Source organism: Oncorhynchus mykiss, chromosome 26, assembly GCF_057628025.1.
Source record: "Oncorhynchus mykiss isolate SJ-2025 chromosome 26, ASM5762802v1, whole genome shotgun sequence".
In the NCBI taxonomy this organism is placed as follows: domain Eukaryota; kingdom Metazoa; phylum Chordata; class Actinopteri; order Salmoniformes; family Salmonidae; genus Oncorhynchus; species Oncorhynchus mykiss.
Genome location: NC_143047.1, coordinates 651,777 through 673,302, shown reverse-complemented (window position 1 = coordinate 673,302; position 21,526 = coordinate 651,777). Strand labels below are relative to the sequence as shown.

The 21,526-nt window shown below is 41.0% G+C and overlaps 3 long non-coding RNA genes across 3 annotated transcripts; all 3 read right to left on the bottom strand.

Moving 5' to 3' along the window:
* Nucleotides 1-5,251: 5,251 nt before the first annotated feature.
* LOC149971340 (uncharacterized) lies at nt 5,252-6,527 on the bottom strand. Its single transcript, XR_016492138.1, has 2 exons — nt 5,987-6,527; nt 5,252-5,618 (listed from the first exon to the last, which is right to left on the bottom strand). It is a non-coding gene; the product is annotated as an uncharacterized LOC149971340 (long non-coding RNA).
* An 8,837-nt stretch (nt 6,528-15,364) lies between these two features.
* LOC149971339 (uncharacterized) lies at nt 15,365-16,603 on the bottom strand. The gene is made up of 2 exons (XR_016492151.1): nt 16,100-16,603; nt 15,365-15,731 (listed from the first exon to the last, which is right to left on the bottom strand). It is a non-coding gene; the product is annotated as an uncharacterized LOC149971339 (long non-coding RNA).
* Nucleotides 16,604-19,459: 2,856 nt separating this feature from the next.
* LOC149971338 (uncharacterized) lies at nt 19,460-20,698 on the bottom strand. Its single transcript, XR_016492150.1, has 2 exons — nt 20,195-20,698; nt 19,460-19,826 (listed from the first exon to the last, which is right to left on the bottom strand). It is a non-coding gene; the product is annotated as an uncharacterized LOC149971338 (long non-coding RNA).
* Nucleotides 20,699-21,526: the final 828 nt, after the last annotated feature.

Here is a 21,526-nt window from a genome sequence, read left to right as displayed (position 1 = left end):
AAACTTAAAAACGCGCTATTAAGTGTCTATAATCAGCATAAGTGCTTTCATTGCGTTCATTGATGGGGTGATCCTGGAAATGAGTCACTAGTTCTGTGTGTAAATGGGCCCGTTTGATATTGTATAGAATGCTGTTTAAGTCTATTTTCTATTGTATACTGGGTTTCCCCAATGTAGTGTTTTTTGCTAAATGTGCAAGTGATTATATACATATATGACATTTGGAGTGTAGAGTGAAATGAAAGACAACCCCCCCTCTCCAAAAGTTGGGTCTGTGCTGTTGTGAGTTGAAAAGACTTGGATAAATTCATGATGAGAGGGGGTCAACTACCCCCTCTGCTGGGTAATCTAAGAAAGCAACTGGGGGAGGAAAGGGGGAGTGTACAGGGGGTTGGGGGGAAAAGAAGGGTGTGGTGTGGGTCCAAATTGTGGGTAGAGCCTATTCTAAATTTAGCTGCTCACACCAATTCTTAAAAATGAGGTCTGCTGTGGTTGTTGTTCAGTGTATCAGGTCTGTTGTGTGGAATTCATCATGTGGTATCTCCAAGAGAAATGGGCCATGTGTGGTGATGTAACCGTTAATGACTTTGAGGTTCCGTTTTCGATCTGGTGAAAGGAGGTGTGAGTGGTTAATAATGGGGATGTAAATAATTGCATTAGGGAAAAAGTGACTCTTGCTTCCTTGTGCATTGATGCATTCTGTTTGATGTTTTGTATGGGTCATTATCCATATTGTTTATGCCCACCGAGAGAACCACTATGCATGCTGGTGTCTAAATGAACCTCTGTTTTCTCCAGGACCTTTTTGAAATGGTAAAATGTTGCTCCAGGGTAACTCTCCACTTGTATGGGTTATGGGTTATGAAATGGAGGGATTCTATTAACATTTGAGTCTCCCAAGACTAGTATTGGTTTATTTCCCTTCAAATTCCAATCTGCCACCTTGCCATTTGGTGTAATACTTAAAGGCCCGTAGATGTCCTCCTAGGATCATAAATTAAACTGAGGTAAGCTCCAAGTTGCCTCTTTTTCTGGGTGGCAGTGCAGAAGTCGATGTGGTGAGAGATTCATTCAACCATAGTGTTGTTAAATATGAACATAAACGCCATATTGTGCATTTAAATGGTTTCATTGTTTTGTTAAAGGAAAGGAAAAACCTAAAAGAGGAAGTGCCAAACTAAAACCAAACAAACCATAAATATATAGAGTAGAAATAAATTATGAATAAAACCATGTTCTTCTCCATCCATTTTCCTGTCTGTTAAAACCCATTTTCTAATACAGGCCATTTGGTGTTATTGTCTGTAGGTTCTGGATCCACTCCCGTGCTGCCCACAGGTCCAGAGGCCCACAGGTCCAGCCTATATGTGACTGTAACCCTGATATGGTAAGGTGAGTGATGGGGTGCTCCTGGAAGTGGGTTATGAGTAAATTGTAGGTTGATGTGGGCACTTGGCCAATGCAAGTTCAAAACAGACAGTGTGACCCAATTAAAGGCACTTCCGGTTGGCACAGGAAGCTATACGTAAACACATATCTTGCTTGGGGTATTCTCTTACAGAATCCTGAGTTTAAAGTCTTTATGTTAAAAATTGACTGATCTAGACAGGGTTGAATGCAGTCATTTTCACATTTGCAGGTTATGTACATCAAAATACCTTTTGGGTGAATTTAACCACTTCCGGATGCTCCAGGATGCTTAGATTCGACACAGGTAGACCTCATAGTGGTCTGATGGACTGTCATAGAAGACAGGTTCATAAGGCATTCATAACCCACATAGGCTTCAGGTTGAATTTAGAGGTGCAGGCAATGTATTCCTATGGGGAGAGAAGTCAATGCAAACTGTTTGAAGTAAACACCTTCTTTTAACTGCTAAGGGTTAATGCCACACGGCCAAGGTTAGGCTTGCACGGATCGGGAGGACCTCAGGAACGTACCTGAGGTCGAATTGTGCTTCTCACCCTAGCAGTTCTCTCACTGTCACCCAAAACAAATGACATTTTGGGCCTACTTTTCTCATGGTCGCTGCGCTCAGACCGAGCGAGCTACGGGATATCTCGTTGAACTCTGCACGGCCTAGAGATTATGTTTATGCCCTTGCCTGCTCTCTGTGTCTTTCAGCACCACACCTTTTCACTCCATCCTTGCTGTGTGTGTGTGTGTGTGTGTGTGAGAGCTTTTCTTTGACATCTGCTGGCGGAAATTACTGATTTACAGTTTAGGAGGGTTACCTAGTCACACATGTGAAGTTTTGGAAAGATGTGACTTTTTTAACCCTTCAAAACAGACAGTGTGACCCAATTAAAGGCACTTCCGGTTGGCACAGGAAGCTATAAGTAAACACATGTCTTTATTGACATAGCCACTTACAGAATCCTGAGTTTTAAGTCTTTAAGTTAAGAATTGACTGATCTACACAGGTTTGAATACAGTGATTTTCATAATGACAGGTTATGTGTTTCAAAACACTTTTAGGGTGAGCTAGCTTGATAGTTAACGTTTGCTTTAGTTTGCGCGCCAGCTCTGCAAATTCAGCAGGTGTGTGTGAAGGCTTCCAACAAAACTAATGACCTGCAGTGGATCAAACCATTGTGAGGCAAAGGGCGGGAGTCGCAATCTTTTGAAACTTAAAAACGCGCTATTAAGTGTCTATAATCAGCATAAGTGCTTTCATTGCTTTCATTGATGGGGTGATCCTGGAAATGAGTCACTAGTTCTGTGTGTAAATGGGCCCGTTTGATATTGTATAGAATGCTGTTTAAGTCTATTTTCTATTGTATACTGGGTTTCCCCAATGTAGTGTTTTTTGCTAAATGTGCAAGTGATTATATACATATATGACATTTGGAGTGTAGAGTGAAATGAAAGACAACCCCCCCTCTCCAAAAGTTGGGTCTGTGCTGTTGTGAGTTGAAAAGACTTGGATAAATTCATGATGAGAGGGGGTCAACTACCCCCTCTGCTGGGTAATCTAAGAAAGCAACTGGGGGAGGAAAGGGGGGAGTGTACAGGGGGTTGGGGGGAAAAGAAGGGTGTGGTGTGGGTCCAAATTGTGGGTAGAGCATATTCTAAATTTAGCTGCTCACACCAATTCTTAAAAATGAGGTCTGCTGTGGTTGTTGTTCAGTGTATCAGGTCTGTTGTGTGGAATTCATCATGTGGTATCTCCAAGAGAAATGGGCCATGTGTGGTGATGTAACCGTTAATGACTTTGAGGTTCCGTTTTCGATCTGGTGAAAGGAGGTGTGAGTGGTTAATAATGGGGATGTAAATAATTGCATTAGGGAAAAAGTGACTCTTGCTTCCTTGTGCATTGATGCATTCTGTTTGATGTTTTGTATGGGTCATTATCCATATTGTTTATGCCCACCGAGAGAACCACTATGCATGCTGGTGTCTAAATGAACCTCTGTTTTCTCCAGGACCTTTTTGAAATGGTAAAATGCTCCAGGGTAACTCTCCACTTGTATGGGTTATGGGTTATGAAATGGAGGGATTCTATTAACATTTGAGTCTCCCAAGACTAGTATTGGTTTATTTCCCTTAAAATTCCAATCTGCCACCTTGCCATTTGGTGTAATACTTAAAGGCCCGTAGATGTCCTCCTAGGATCATAAATTAAACTGAGGTAAGCTCCAAGTTGCCTCTTTTTCTGGGTGGCAGTGCAGAAGTCGATGTGGTGAGAGATTCATTCAACCATAGTGTTGTTAAATATGAACATAAACGCCATATTGTGCATTTAAATGGTTTCATTGTTTTGTTAAAGGAAAGGAAAAACCTAAAAGAGGAAGTGCCAAACTAAAACCAAACAAACCATAAATATATAGAGTAGAAATAAATTATGAATAAAACCATGTTCTTCTCCATCCATTTTCCTGTCTGTTAAAACCCATTTTCTAATACAGGCCATTTGGTGTTATTGTCTGTAGGTTCTGGATCCACTCCCGTGCTGCCCACAGGTCCAGAGGCCCACAGGTCCAGCCTATATGTGACTGTAACCCTGATATGGTAAGGTGAGTGATGGGGTGCTCCTGGAAGTGGGTTATGAGTAAATTGTAGGTTGATGTGGGCACTTGGCCAATGCAAGTTCAAAACAGACAGTGTGACCCAATTAAAGGCACTTCCGGTTGGCACAGGAAGCTATACGTAAACACATATCTTGCTTGGGGTATTCTCTTACAGAATCCTGAGTTTAAAGTCTTTATGTTAAAAATTGACTGATCTAGACAGGGTTGAATGCAGTCATTTTCACATTTGCAGGTTATGTACATCAAAATACCTTTTGGGTGAATTTAACCACTTCCGGATGCTCCAGGATGCTTAGATTCGACACAGGTAGACCTCATAGTGGTCTGATGGACTGTCATAGAAGACAGGTTCATAAGGCATTCATAACCCACATAGGCTTCAGGTTGAATTTAGAGGTGCAGGCAATGTATTCCTATGGGGAGAGAAGTCAATGCAAACTGTTTGAAGTAAACACCTTCTTTTAACTGCTAAGGGTTAATGCCACACGGCCAAGGTTAGGCTTGCACGGATCGGGAGGACCTCAGGAACGTACCTGAGGTCGAATTGTGCTTCTCACCCTAGCAGTTCTCTCACTGTCACCCAAAACAAATGACATTTTGGGCCTACTTTTCTCATGGTCGCTGCGCTCAGACCGAGCGAGCTACGGGATATCTCGTTGAACTCTGCACGGCCTAGAGATTATGTTTATGCCCTTGCCTGCTCTCTGTGTCTTTCAGCACCACACCTTTTCACTCCATCCTTGCTGTGTGTGTGTGTGAGAGCTTTTCTTTGACATCTGCTGGAAATTACTGATTTACAGTTTAGGAGGGTTACCTAGTCACACATGTGAAGTTTTGGAAAGATGTGACTTTTTTAACCCTTCAAAACAGACAGTGTGACCCAATTAAAGGCACTTCCGGTTGGCACAGGAAGCTATAAGTAAACACATATCTTTATTGACATAGCCACTTACAGAATCCTGAGTTTTAAGTCTTTAAGTTAAGAATTGACTGATCTACACAGGTTTGAATACAGTGATTTTCATAATGACAGGTTATGTGTTTCAAAACACTTTTAGGGTGAGCTAGCTTGATAGTTAACGTTTGCTTTAGTTTGCGCGCCAGCTCTGCAAATTCAGCAGGTGTGTGTGAAGGCTTCCAACAAAACTAATGACCTGCAGTGGATCAAACCATTGTGAGGCAAAGGGTGGGAGTCGCAATCTTTTGAAACTTAAAAACGCGCTATTAACCTTTCTGATCTCCCCATCCCGGATCCGGGTTCGTGAATACAGACTCAAGCTCATTACCATAACGCAACGTTAACTATTCATGAAAATCGCAAATGAAATGAAATAAATATGCTAGCTCTCAAGCTTAGCCTTTTGTTAACAACACTGTCATCTCAGATTTTCAAAATATGCTTCTCAACCATTGCAAAACAAGCATTTGTGTAACAGTATTGATGGCTAACGTAGCATTTAGCATTAGCATTCAGCTGGCAACATTTACACAAAAAAACAGAAAAGCATTCAAAAAAATCATTTACCTTTGAAGAACTTCAGATGTTTTCAATGAGGAGACTCTCAGATAGCAAATGTTCAGTTTTTCCTGAAAGATTATTTGTTTAGGACAAATCGCTCCGTTTTCTGCGTCACGTTTAGCTATGAAAAAACCCCTGTATCCAGGATTGTGTAAATCTATCAGCAAGCTCATTAGCATAACACAACGTTAACTATTTATGAAAATCGCAAATGAAATGAAATAAATATGCCATCTCTCAAGCTTAGCCTTTTGTAAACAACACTGTCATCTCAGATTTTCAAAATATGCTTCTCAACCATAGGAAAACAATAATTTGTGTAAAAGTAGCTAGCTAGAGTTAGCATTTCGCGTTAGCATTTAGCGTTAGCATTAGCGTTAGCATCCAGCACGCAACATTAACAAAAACATAAAAGCCTTCAAATAAAATCATTTACCTTTGAAGAACTTCTGATGTTTTCAATGAGGATACTCTCAGTTAGATAGCAGATGCTCAGTTTTTCCAAAAAGATTCCTTGTGTATTAGAAATAGCTCCGTTTTATACATCACATTTGGCTACCAAAAAAAATCCATAAATTCAGTCCTCAAAACGCAAACTTTTTTCCAAATTAACTCCATAATATCGACTGAAAACATGGCAAACGTTGTTTAGAATCAATCATCAAGGTGTTTTTCACATATCTCTTCATTGATACATCGTTCTTGGACACATGCTTTCTCCCCTGAATCAAATGGTAAAGTAGAAGCAGCTGGCAATTGCGCACCGAATTCGACGCAGGACACCAGGCGGACACTTGGAAAATGTAGTCTCTTATGGTCAATCTTCCAATGATATGCCTACAAATACGTCACAATGCTGCTAAGACCTTGGGCGAACGACAGAAAGTGTAGGCTCATTCGTTGCGCAATCACAGCCATATAAGGAGAGAATGGAAAACAGAGCTTCAGAAATTCTGCTAATTCCTGGGTGATGCATCATCTTGGTTTCGCCTGTAGAATGAGTTCTGGGGCACTTACAGACAAAATCTTTGCAGATTCTGAAACTTCAGAGTGTTTTCTTTCCAAAACTGTCAAGAATATGCATAGTCGAGCATCTTTTCGTGACAAAATATCGCGCTTAAAACGGGAACGTTTTTTATCCAAAAATGAAATAGCGCCCCTAGAGCTCTAACAGGTTAAGTGTCTATAATCAGCATAAGTGCTTTCATTGCGTTCATTGATGGGGTGATCCTGGAAATGAGTCACTAGTTCTGTGTGTAAATGGGCCCGTTTGATATTGTATAGAATGCTGTTTAAGTCTATTTTCTATTGTATACTGGGTTTCCTCAATGTAGTGTTTTTTGCTAAATGTGCAAGTGATTATATACATATATGACATTTGGAGTGTAGAGTGAAATGAAAGACAACCCCCCTCTCCAAAAGTTGGGTCTGTGCTGTTGTGAGTTGAAAAGACTTGGATAAATTCATGATGAGAGGGGGTCAACTACCCCCTCTGCTGGGTAATCTAAGAAAGCAACTGGGGGAGGAAAGGGGGGAGTGTACAGGGGGTTGGGGGGAAAAGAAGGGTGTGGTGTGGGTCCAAATTGTGGGTAGAGCCTATTCTAAATTTAGCTGCTCACACCAATTCTTAAAAATGAGGTCTGCTGTGGTTGTTGTTCAGTGTATCAGGTCTGTTGTGTGGAATTCATCATGTGGTATCTCCAAGAGAAATGGGCCATGTGTGGTGATGTAACCGTTAATAACTTTGAGGTTCCGTTTTCGATCTGGTGAAAGGAGGTGTGAGTGGTTAATAATGGGGATGTAAATAATTGCATTAGGGAAAAAGTGACTCTTGCTTCCTTGTGCATTGATGCATTCTGTTTGATGTTTTGTATGGGTCATTATCCATATTGTTTATGCCCACCGAGAGAACCACTATGCATGCTGGTGTCTAAATGAACCTCTGTTTTCTCCAGGACCTTTTTGAAATGGTAAAATGTTGCTCCAGGGTAACTCTCCACTTGTATGGGTTATGGGTTATGAAATGGAGGGATTCTATTAACATTTGAGTCTCCCAAGACTAGTATTGGTTTATTTCCCTTCAAATTCCAATCTGCCACCTTGCCATTTGGTGTAATACTTAAAGGCCCGTAGATGTCCTCCTAGGATCATAAATTAAACTGAGGTAAGCTCCAAGTTGCCTCTTTTTCTGGGTGGCAGTGCAGAAGTCGATGTGGTGAGAGATTCATTCAACCATAGTGTTGTTAAATATGAACATAAACGCCATATTGTGCATTTAAATGGTTTCATTGTTTTGTTAAAGGAAAGGAAAAACCTAAAAGAGGAAGTGCCAAACTAAAACCAAACAAACCATAAATATATAGAGTAGAAATAAATTATGAATAAAACCATGTTCTTCTCCATCCATTTTCCTGTCTGTTAAAACCCATTTTCTAATACAGGCCATTTGGTGTTATTGTCTGTAGGTTCTGGATCCACTCCCGTGCTGCCCACAGGTCCAGAGGCCCACAGGTCCAGCCTATATGTGACTGTAACCCTGATATGGTAAGGTGAGTGATGGGGTGCTCCTGGAAGTGGGTTATGAGTAAATTGTAGGTTGATGTGGGCACTTGGCCAATGCAAGTTCAAAACAGACAGTGTGACCCAATTAAAGGCACTTCCGGTTGGCACAGGAAGCTATACGTAAACACATATCTTGCTTGGGGTATTCTCTTACAGAATCCTGAGTTTAAAGTCTTTATGTTAAAAATTGACTGATCTAGACAGGGTTGAATGCAGTCATTTTCACATTTGCAGGTTATGTACATCAAAATACCTTTTGGGTGAATTTAACCACTTCCGGATGCTCCAGGATGCTTAGATTCGACACAGGTAGACCTCATAGTGGTCTGATGGACTGTCATAGAAGACAGGTTCATAAGGCATTCATAACCCACATAGGCTTCAGGTTGAATTTAGAGGTGCAGGCAATGTATTCCTATGGGGAGAGAAGTCAATGCAAACTGTTTGAAGTAAACACCTTCTTTTAACTGCTAAGGGTTAATGCCACACGGCCAAGGTTAGGCTTGCACGGATCGGGAGGACCTCAGGAACGTACCTGAGGTCGAATTGTGCTTCTCACCCTAGCAGTTCTCTCACTGTCACCCAAAACAAATGACATTTTGGGCCTACTTTTCTCATGGTCGCTGCGCTCAGACCGAGCGAGCTACGGGATATCTCGTTGAACTCTGCACGGCCTAGAGATTATGTTTATGCCCTTGCCTGCTCTCTGTGTCTTTCAGCACCACACCTTTTCACTCCATCCTTGCTGTGTGTGTGTGTGTGAGAGCTTTTCTTTGACATCTGCTGGCGGAAATTACTGATTTACAGTTTAGGAGGGTTACCTAGTCACACATGTGAAGTTTTGGAAAGATGTGACTTTTTTAACCCTTCAAAACAGACAGTGTGACCCAATTAAAGGCACTTCCGGTTGGCACAGGAAGCTATAAGTAAACACATGTCTTTATTGACATAGCCACTTACAGAATCCTGAGTTTTAAGTCTTTAAGTTAAGAATTGACTGATCTACACAGGTTTGAATACAGTGATTTTCATAATGACAGGTTATGTGTTTCAAAACACTTTTAGGGTGAGCTAGCTTGATAGTTAACGTTTGCTTTAGTTTGCGCGCCAGCTCTGCAAATTCAGCAGGTGTGTGTGAAGGCTTCCACTGCAGGTCATTAGTTTTGTTGGATCAAACCATTGTGAGGCAAAGGGCGGGAGTCGCAATCTTTTGAAACTTAAAAACGCGCTATTAAGTGTCTATAATCAGCATAAGTGCTTTCATTGCGTTCATTGATGGGGTGATCCTGGAAATGAGTCACTAGTTCTGTGTGTAAATGGGCCCGTTTGATATTGTATAGAATGCTGTTTAAGTCTATTTTCTATTGTATACTGGGTTTCCCCAATGTAGTGTTTTTTGCTAAATGTGCAAGTGATTATATACATATATGACATTTGGAGTGTAGAGTGAAATGAAAGACAACCCCCCCTCTCCAAAAGTTGGGTCTGTGCTGTTGTGAGTTGAAAAGACTTGGATGAATTCATGATGAGAGGGGGTCAACTACCCCCTCTGCTGGGTATTCTAAGAAAGCAACTGGGAGAGGAAAGGGGGGAGTGTACAGGGGGTTGGGGGGAAAAGAAGGGTGTGGTGTGGGTCCAAATTGTGGGTAGAGCCTATTCTAAATTTAGCTGCTCACACCAATTCTTAAAAATGAGGTCTGCTGTGGTTGTTGTTCAGTGTATCAGGTCTGTTGTGTGGAATTCATCATGTGGTATCTCCAAGAGAAATGGGCCATGTGTGGTGATGTAACCGTTAATGACTTTGAGGTTCCGTTTTCGATCTGGTGAAAGGAGGTGTGAGTGGTTAATAATGGGGATGTAAATAATTGCATTAGGGAAAAAGTGACTCTTGCTTCCTTGTGCATTGATGCATTCTGTTTGATGTTTTGTATGGGTCATTATCCATATTGTTTATGCCCACCGAGAGAACCACTATGCATGCTGGTGTCTAAATGAACCTCTGTTTTCTCCAGGACCTTTTTGAAATGGTAAAATGTTGCTCCAGGGTAACTCTCCACTTGTATGGGTTATGGGTTATGAAATGGAGGGATTCTATTAACATTTGAGTCTCCCAAGACTAGTATTGGTTTATTTCCCTTAAAATTCCAATCTGCCACCTTGCCATTTGGTGTAATACTTAAAGGCCCGTAGATGTCCTCCTAGGATCATAAATTAAACTGAGGTAAGCTCCAAGTTGCCTCTTTTTCTGGGTGGCAGTGCAGAAGTCGATGTGGTGAGAGATTCATTCAACCATAGTGTTGTTAAATATGAACATAAACGCCATATTGTGCATTTAAATGGTTTCATTGTTTTGTTAAAGGAAAGGAAAAACCTAAAAGAGGAAGTGCCAAACTAAAACCAAACAAACCATAAATATATAGAGTAGAAATAAATTATGAATAAAACCATGTTCTTCTCCATCCATTTTCCTGTCTGTTAAAACCCATTTTCTAATACAGGCCATTTGGTGTTATTGTCTGTAGGTTCTGGATCCACTCCCGTGCTGCCCACAGGTCCAGAGGCCCACAGGTCCAGCCTATATGTGACTGTAACCCTGATATGGTAAGGTGAGTGATGGGGTGCTCCTGGAAGTGGGTTATGAGTAAATTGTAGGTTGATGTGGGCACTTGGCCAATGCAAGTTCAAAACAGACAGTGTGACCCAATTAAAGGCACTTCCGGTTGGCACAGGAAGATAAACACATACGTAAACACATATCTTGCTTGGGGTATTCTCTTACAGAATCCTGAGTTTAAAGTCTTTATGTTAAAAATTGACTGATCTAGACAGGGTTGAATGCAGTCATTTTCACATTTGCAGGTTATGTACATCAAAATACCTTTTGGGTGAATTTAACCACTTCCGGATGCTCCAGGATGCTTAGATTCGACACAGGTAGACCTCATAGTGGTCTGATGGACTGTCATAGAAGACAGGTTCATAAGGCATTCATAACCCACATAGGCTTCAGGTTGAATTTAGAGGTGCAGGCAATGTATTCCTATGGGGAGAGAAGTCAATGCAAACTGTTTGAAGTAAACACCTTCTTTTAACTGCTAAGGGTTAATGCCACACGGCCAAGGTTAGGCTTGCACGGATCGGGAGGACCTCAGGAACGTACCTGAGGTCGAATTGTGCTTCTCACCCTAGCAGTTCTCTCACTGTCACCCAAAACAAATGACATTTTGGGCCTACTTTTCTCATGGTCGCTGCGCTCAGACCGAGCGAGCTACGGGATATCTCGTTGAACTCTGCACGGCCTAGAGATTATGTTTATGCCCTTGCCTGCTCTCTGTGTCTTTCAGCACCACACCTTTTCACTCCATCCTTGCTGTGTGTGTGTGTGTGAGAGCTTTTCTTTGACATCTGCTGGCGGAAATTACTGATTTACAGTTTAGGAGGGTTACCTAGTCACACATGTGAAGTTTTGGAAAGATGTGACTTTTTTAACCCTTCAAAACAGACAGTGTGACCCAATTAAAGGCACTTCCGGTTGGCACAGGAAGCTATAAGTAAACACATGTCTTTATTGACATAGCCACTTACAGAATCCTGAGTTTTAAGTCTTTAAGTTAAGAATTGACTGATCTACACAGGTTTGAATACAGTGATTTTCATAATGACAGGTTATGTGTTTCAAAACACTTTTAGGGTGAGCTAGCTTGATAGTTAACGTTTGCTTTAGTTTGCGCGCCAGCTCTGCAAATTCAGCAGGTGTGTGTGAAGGCTTCCAACAAAACTAATGACCTGCAGTGGATCAAACCATTGTGAGGCAAAGGGCGGGAGTCGCAATCTTTTGAAACTTAAAAACGCGCTATTAAGTGTCTATAATCAGCATAAGTGCTTTCATTGCGTTCATTCATATTATTGAAATTACATAGATATGTTTACAGTGATATATTGGGGGGGGAAATCATATTTTTCCCAGGATAGGGGGGTCGTGTCCCCCCCTGGGATTTCTGCCTATGCACGTGATATCTCCTCACTCACGTGGTTGATTGAAGAACTGATTTGTGTTGATGGCAATTACCATATAAATTCAAAGATGAAGAAGGAGGGATGACTAGAAACGATTCAGTTGACCGTTTTATGTGTGGATTAATTGTCGGAGTAGAGGAATTTGTGTAATTCAGGTAAAAAAATAACGCAATGTTTATATCACAGGACAAATTAGCTAGCGGGTTAACTCGCTAAATTGCCATACATGTTTCATGCTTTTCGGCCTGTCCCCAATTTAATGCCATTGGTCACATATTTTGTTTTGATATTTTAACCTGCGTGTCTTTATCGCGTCTGCAAGCACGCAGCTGGTATGTTTATAATGAACTTTATCTGTCGAAAATGGAAATTGTGAGGTTTGAGGTCTTGTGGTGGCTTACTACTTTGTCCCGCTCCGGGATGGTCTAGCAACCATCGCGTTTTTGTCCATTTGGGATCCTGTGTATGCGGTAGATTTTTGCCGTGTTTGCGTCCACTTGGGAAATGGGAGATACGGGTCCGGAAACCTTTTTTTTTTTTTTTTTCTAGTGATTTGTTGACCGCTCGGTGTAATTGTAGGTCTCTTACGGTCCACTGCTTTTTGCCGCCCACTGGTCCACCCAGAACACGACTGTAATCCTGATATATTGAGGTAAGTGATGGGGTGATCCTGGAAATGAGTCACTAGTTCTGTGTGTAAATGGGCCCGTTTGATATTGTATAGAATGCTGTTTAAGTCTATTTTCTATTGTATACTGGGTTCCCCCAATGTAGTGTTTTTTGCTAAATGTGCAAGTGATTATATACATATATGACATTTGGAGTGTAGAGTGAAATGAAAGACAACCCCCCCTCTCCAAAAGTTGGGTCTGTGCTGTTGTGAGTTGAAAAGACTTGGATAAATTCATGATGAGAGGGGGTCAACTACCCCCTCTGCTGGGTAATCTAAGAAAGCAACTGGGGGAGGAAAGGGGGAGTGTACAGGGGGTTGGGGGGAAAAGAAGGGTGTGGTGTGGGTCCAAATTGTGGGTAGAGCCTATTCTAAATTTAGCTGCTCACACCAATTCTTAAAAATGAGGTCTGCTGTGGTTGTTGTTCAGTGTATCAGGTCTGTTGTGTGGAATTCATCATGTGGTATCTCCAAGAGAAATGGGCCATGTGTGGTGATGTAACCGTTAATGACTTTGAGGTTCCGTTTTCGATCTGGTGAAAGGAGGTGTGAGTGGTTAATAATGGGGATGTAAATAATTGCATTAGGGAAAAAGTGACTCTTGCTTCCTTGTGCATTGATGCATTCTGTTTGATGTTTTGTATGGGTCATTATCCATATTGTTTATGCCCACCGAGAGAACCACTATGCATGCTGGTGTCTAAATGAACCTCTGTTTTCTCCAGGACCTTTTTGAAATGGTCAAATGTTGCTCCAGGGTAACTCTCCACTTGTATGGGTTATGGGTTATGAAATGGAGGGATTCTATTAACATTTGAGTCTCCCAAGACTAGTATTGGTTTATTTCCCTTCAAATTCCAATCTGCCACCTTGCCATTTGGTGTAATACTTAAAGGCCCGTAGATGTCCTCCTAGGATCATAAATTAAACTGAGGTAAGCTCCAAGTTGCCTCTTTTTCTGGGTGGCAGTGCAGAAGTCGATGTGGTGAGAGATTCATTCAACCATAGTGTTGTTAAATATGAACATAAACGCCATATTGTGCATTTAAATGGTTTCATTGTTTTGTTAAAGGAAAGGAAAAACCTAAAAGAGGAAGTGCCAAACTAAAACCAAACAAACCATAAATATATAGAGTAGAAATAAATTATGAATAAAACCATGTTCTTCTCCATCCATTTTCCTGTCTGTTAAAACCCATTTTCTAATACAGGCCATTTGGTGTTATTGTCTGTAGGTTCTGGATCCACTCCCGTGCTGCCCACAGGTCCAGAGGCCCACAGGTCCAGCCTATATGTGACTGTAACCCTGATATGGTAAGGTGAGTGATGGGGTGCTCCTGGAAGTGGGTTATGAGTAAATTGTAGGTTGATGTGGGCACTTGGCCAATGCAAGTTCAAAACAGACAGTGTGACCCAATTAAAGGCACTTCCGGTTGGCACAGGAAGCTATACGTAAACACATATCTTGCTTGGGGTATTCTCTTACAGAATCCTGAGTTTAAAGTCTTTATGTTAAAAATTGACTGATCTAGACAGGGTTGAATGCAGTCATTTTCACATTTGCAGGTTATGTACATCAAAATACCTTTTGGGTGAATTTAACCACTTCCGGATGCTCCAGGATGCTTAGATTCGACACAGGTAGACCTCATAGTGGTCTGATGGACTGTCATAGAAGACAGGTTCATAAGGCATTCATAACCCACATAGGCTTCAGGTTGAATTTAGAGGTGCAGGCAATGTATTCCTATGGGGAGAGAAGTCAATGCAAACTGTTTGAAGTAAACACCTTCTTTTAACTGCTAAGGGTTAATGCCACTCGGCCAAGGTTAGGCTTGCACGGATCGGGAGGACCTCAGGAACGTACCTGAGGTCGAATTGTGCTTCTCACCCTAGCAGTTCTCTCACTGTCACCCAAAACAAATGACATTTTGGGCCTACTTTTCTCATGGTCGCTGCGCTCAGACCGAGCGAGCTACGGGATATCTCGTTGAACTCTGCACGGCCTAGAGATTATGTTTATGCCCTTGCCTGCTCTCTGTGTCTTTCAGCACCACACCTTTTCACTCCATCCTTGCTGTGTGTGTGTGTGTGTGTGTGAGAGCTTTTCTTTGACATCTGCTGGCGGAAATTACTGATTTACAGTTTAGGAGGGTTACCTAGTCACACATGTGAAGTTTTGGAAAGATGTGACTTTTTTAACCCTTCAAAACAGACAGTGTGACCCAATTAAAGGCACTTCCGGTTGGCACAGGAAGCTATAAGTAAACACATGTCTTTATTGACATAGCCACTTACAGAATCCTGAGTTTTAAGTCTTTAAGTTAAGAATTGACTGATCTACACAGGTTTGAATACAGTGATTTTCATAATGACAGGTTATGTGTTTCAAAACACTTTTAGGGTGAGCTAGCTTGATAGTTAACGTTTGCTTTAGTTTGCGCGCCAGCTCTGCAAATTCAGCAGGTGTGTGTGAAGGCTTCCAACAAAACTAATGACCTGCAGTGGATCAAACCATTGTGAGGCAAAGGGCGGGAGTCGCAATCTTTTGAAACTTAAAAACGCGCTATTAACCTTTCTGATCTCCCCATCCCGGATCCGGGTTCGTGAATACAGACTCAAGCTCATTACCATAACGCAACGTTAACTATTCATGAAAATCGCAAATGAAATGAAATAAATATGCTAGCTCTCAAGCTTAGCCTTTTGTTAACAACACTGTCATCTCAGATTTTCAAAATATGCTTCTCAACCATTGCAAAACAAGCATTTGTGTAACAGTATTGATGGCTAACGTAGCATTTAGCATTAGCATTCAGCTGGCAACATTTACACAAAAAAACAGAAAAGCATTCAAAAAAATCATTTACCTTTGAAGAACTTCAGATGTTTTCAATGAGGAGACTCTCAGATAGCAAATGTTCAGTTTTTCCTGAAAGATTATTTGTTTAGGACAAATCGCTCCGTTTTCTGCGTCACGTTTAGCTATGAAAAAACCCCTGTATCCAGGATTGTGTAAATCTATCAGCAAGCTCATTAGCATAACACAACGTTAACTATTTATGAAAATCGCAAATGAAATGAAATAAATATGCCATCTCTCAAGCTTAGCCTTTTGTAAACAACACTGTCATCTCAGATTTTCAAAATATGCTTCTCAACCATAGGAAAACAATAATTTGTGTAAAAGTAGCTAGCTAGAGTTAGCATTTCGCGTTAGCATTTAGCGTTAGCATTAGCGTTAGCATCCAGCACGCAACATTAACAAAAACATAAAAGCCTTCAAATAAAATCATTTACCTTTGAAGAACTTCTGATGTTTTCAATGAGGATACTCTCAGTTAGATAGCAGATGCTCAGTTTTTCCAAAATGATTCCTTGTGTATTAGAAATAGCTCCGTTTTATACATCACATTTGACTACCAAAAAAAATCCATAAATTCAGTCCTCAAAACGCAAACTTTTTTCCAAATTAACTCCATAATATCGACTGAAAACATGGCAAACGTTGTTTAGAATCAATCATCAAGGTGTTTTTCACATATCTCTTCATTGATACATCGTTCTTGGACACATGCTTTCTCCCCTGAATCAAATGGTAAAGTAGAAGCAGCTGGCAATTGCGCACCGAATTCGACGCAGGACACCAGGCGGACACTTGGAAAATGTAGTCTCTTATGGTCAATCTTCCAATGATATGCCTACAAATACGTCACAATGCTGCTAAGACCTTGGGCGAACGACAGAAAGTGTAGGCTCATTCGTTGCGCAATCACAGCCATATAAGGAGAGAATGGAAAACAGAGCTTCAGAAATTCTGCTAATTCCTGGGTGATGCATCATCTTGGTTTCGCCTGTAGAATGAGTTCTGGGGCACTTACAGACAAAATCTTTGCAGATTCTGAAACTTCAGAGTGTTTTCTTTCCAAAACTGTCAAGAATACGCATAGTCGAGCATCTTTTCGTGACAAAATATCGCGCTTAAAACGGGAACGTTTTTTATCCAAAAATGAAATAGCGCCCCTAGAGCTCTAACAGGTTAAGTGTCTATAATCAGCATAAGTGCTTTCATTGCGTTCATTGATGGGGTGATCCTGGAAATGAGTCACTAGTTCTGTGTGTAAATGGGCCCGTTTGATATTGTATAGAATGCTGTTTAAGTCTATTTTCTATTGTATACTGGGTTTCCCCAATGTAGTGTTTTTTGCTAAATGTGCAAGTGATTATATACATATATGACATTTGGAGTGTAGAGTGAAATGAAAGACAACCCCCCCTCTCCAAAAGTTGGGTCTGTGCTGTTGTGAGTTGAAAAGACTTGGATAAATTCATGATGAGAGGGGGTCAACTACCCCCTCTGCTGGGTAATCTAAGAAAGCAACTGGGGGAGGAAAGGGGGGAGTGTACAGGGGGTTGGGGGGAAAAGAAGGGTGTGGTGTGGGTCCAAATTGTGGGTAGAGCCTATTCTAAATTTAGCTGCTCACACCAATTCTTAAAAATGAGGTCTGCTGTGGTTGTTGTTCAGTGTATCAGGTCTGTTGTGTGGAATTCATCATGTGGTATCTCCAAGAGAAATGGGCCATGTGTGGTGATGTAACCGTTAATGACTTTGAGGTTCCGTTTTCGATCTGGTGAAAGGAGGTGTGAGTGGTTAATAATGGGGATGTAAATAATTGCATTAGGGAAAAAGTGACTCTTGCTTCCTTGTGCATTGATGCATTCTGTTTGATGTTTTGTATGGGTCATTATCCATATTGTTTATGCCCACCGAGAGAACCACTATGCATGCTGGTGTCTAAATGAACCTCTGTTTTCTCCAGGACCTTTTTGAAATGGTAAAATGTTGCTCCAGGGTAACTCTCCACTTGTATGGGTTATGGGTTATGAAATGGAGGGATTCTATTAACATTTGAGTCTCCCAAGACTAGTATTGGTTTATTTCCCTTCAAATTCCAATCTGCCACCTTGCCATTTGGTGTAATACTTAAAGGCCCGTAGATGTCCTCCTAGGATCATAAATTAAACTGAGGTAAGCTCCAAGTTGCCTCTTTTTCTGGGTGGCAGTGCAGAAGTCGATGTGGTGAGAGATTCATTCAACCATAGTGTTGTTAAATATGAACATAAACGCCATATTGTGCATTTAAATGGTTTCATTGTTTTGTTAAAGGAAAGGAAAAACCTAAAAGAGGAAGTGCCAAACTAAAACCAAACAAACCATAAATATATAGAGTAGAAATAAATTATGAATAAAACCATGTTCTTCTCCATCCATTTTCCTGTCTGTTAAAACCCATTTTCTAATACAGGCCATTTGGTGTTATTGTCTGTAGGTTCTGGATCCACTCCCGTGCTGCCCACAGGTCCAGAGGCCCACAGGTCCAGCCTATATGTGACTGTAACCCTGATATGGTAAGGTGAGTGATGGGGTGCTCCTGGAAGTGGGTTATGAGTAAATTGTAGGTTGATGTGGGCACTTGGCCAATGCAAGTTCAAAACAGACAGTGTGACCCAATTAAAGGCACTTCCGGTTGGCACAGGAAGCTATACGTAAACACATATCTTGCTTGGGGTATTCTCTTACAGAATCCTGAGTTTAAAGTCTTTATGTTAAAAATTGACTGATCTAGACAGGGTTGAATGCAGTCATTTTCACATTTGCAGGTTATGTACATCAAAATACCTTTTGGGTGAATTTAACCACTTCCGGATGCTCCAGGATGCTTAGATTTGACACAGGTAGACCTCATAGTGGTCTGATGGACTGTCATAGAAGACAGGTTCATAAGGCATTCATAACCCACATAGGCTTCAGGTTGAATTTAGAGGTGCAGGCAATGTATTCCTATGGGGAGAGAAGTCAATGCAAACTGTTTGAAGTAAACACCTTCTTTTAACTGCTAAGGGTTAATGCCACACGGCCAAGGTTAGGCTTGCACGGATCGGGAGGACCTCAGGAACGTACCTGAGGTCGAATTGTGCTTCTCACCCTAGCAGTTCTCTCACTGTCACCCAAAACAAATGACATTTTGGGCCTACTTTTCTCATGGTCGCTGCGCTCAGACCGAGCGAGCTACGGGATATCTCGTTGAACTCTGCACGGCCTAGAGATTATGTTTATGCCCTTGCCTGCTCTCTGTGTCTTTCAGCACCACACCTTTTCACTCCATCCTTGCTGTGTGTGTGTGTGTGTGTGTGAGAGCTTTTCTTTGACATCTGCTGGCGGAAATTACTGATTTACAGTTTAGGAGGGTTACCTAGTCACACATGTGAAGTTTTGGAAAGATGTGACTTTTTTAACCCTTCAAAACAGACAGTGTGACCCAATTAAAGGCACTTCCGGTTGGCACAGGAAGCTATAAGTAAACACATGTCTTTATTGACATAGCCACTTACAGAATCCTGAGTTTTAAGTCTTTAAGTTAAGAATTGACTGATCTACACAGGTTTGAATACAGTGATTTTCATAATGACAGGTTATGTGTTTCAAAACACTTTTAGGGTGAGCTAGCTTGATAGTTAACGTTTGCTTTAGTTTGCGCGCCAGCTCTGCAAATTCAGCAGGTGTGTGTGAAGGCTTCCAACAAAACTAATGACCTGCAGTGGATCAAACCATTGTGAGGCAAAGGGCGGGAGTCGCAATCTTTTGAAACTTAAAAACGCGCTATTAACCTTTCTGATCTCCCCATCCCGGATCCGGGTTCGTGAATACAGACTCAAGCTCATTACCATAACGCAACGTTAACTATTCATGAAAATCGCAAATGAAATGAAATAAATATGCTAGCTCTCAAGCTTAGCCTTTTGTTAACAACACTGTCATCTCAGATTTTCAAAATATGCTTCTCAACCATTGCAAAACAAGCATTTGTGTAACAGTATTGATGGCTAACGTAGCATTTAGCATTAGCATTCAGCTGGCAACATTTACACAAAAAAACAGAAAAGCATTCAAAAAAATCATTTACCTTTGAAGAACTTCAGATGTTTTCAATGAGGAGACTCTCAGATAGCAAATGTTCAGTTTTTCCTGAAAGATTATTTGTTTAGGACAAATCGCTCCGTTTTCTGCGTCACGTTTAGCTATGAAAAAACCCCTGTATCCAGGATTGTGTAAATCTATCAGCAAGCTCATTAGCATAACACAACGTTAACTATTTATGAAAATCGCAAATGAAATGAAATAAATATGCCATCTCTCAAGCTTAGCCTTTTGTAAACAACACTGTCATCTCAGATTTTCAAAATATGCTTCTCAACCATAGGAAAACAATAATTTGTGTAAAAGTAGCTAGCTAGAGTTAGCATTTCGCGTTAGCATTTAGCGTTAGCATTAGCGTTAGCATCCAGCACGCAACATTAACAAAAACATAAAAGCCTTCAAATAAAATAATTTACCTTTGAAGAACTTCTGATGTTTTCAATGAGGATACTCTCAGTTAGATAGCAGATGCTCAGTTTTTCCAAAATGATTCCTTGTGTATTAGAAATAGCTCCGTTTTATACATCACATTTGACTACCAAAAAAAATCCATAAATTCAGTCCTCAAAACGCAAACTTTTTTCCAAATTAACTCCATAATATCGACTGAAAACATGGCAAACGTTGTTTAGAATCAATCATCAAGGTGTTTTTCACATATCTCTTCATTGATACATCGTTCTTGGACACATGCTTTCTCCCCTGAATCAAATGGTAAAGTAGAAGCAGCTGGCAATTGCGCACCGAATTCGACGCAGGACACCAGGCGGACACTTGGAAAATGTAGTCTCTTATGGTCAATCTTCCAATGATATGCCTACAAATACGTCACAATGCTGCTAAGACCTTGGGCGAACGACAGAAAGTGTAGGCTCATTCGTTGCGCAATCACAGCCATATAAGGAGAGAATGGAAAACAGAGCTTCAGAAATTCTGCTAATTCCTGGGTGATGCATCATCTTGGTTTCGCCTGTAGAATGAGTTCTGGGGCACTTACAGACAAAATCTTTGCAGATTCTGAAACTTCAGAGTGTTTTCTTTCCAAAACTGTCAAGAATACGCATAGTCGAGCATCTTTTCGTGACAAAATATCGCGCTTAAAACGGGAACGTTTTTTATCCAAAAATGAAATAGCGCCCCTAGAGCTCTAACAGGTTAACCTGTTAGAGCTCTAGGGGCGCTATTTCATTTTTGGATAAAAAACGTTCCCGTTTTAAGCGCGATATTTTGTCACGAAAAGATGCTCGACTATGCGTATTCTTGACAGTTTTGGAAAGAAAACACTCTGAAGTTTCAGAATCTGCAAAGATTTTGTCTGTAAGTGCCCCAGAACTCATTCTACAGGCGAAACCAAGATGATGCATCACCCAGGAATTAGCAGAATTTCTGAAGCTCTGTTTTCCATTCTCTCCTTATATGGCTGTGATTGCGCAACGAATGAGCCTACACTTTCTGTCGTTCGCCCAAGGTCTTAGCAGCATTGTGACGTATTTGTAGGCATATCATTGGAAGATTGACCATAAGAGACTACATTTTCCAAGTGTCCGCCTGGTGTCCTGCGTCGAATTCGGTGCGCAATTGCCAGCTGCTTCTACTTTACCATTTGATTCAGGGGAGAAAGCATGTGTCCAAGAACGATGTATCAATGAAGAGATATGTGAAAAACACCTTGATGATTGATTCTAAACAACGTTTGCCATGTTTTCAGTCGATATTATGGAGTTAATTTGGAAAAAAGTTTGCGTTTT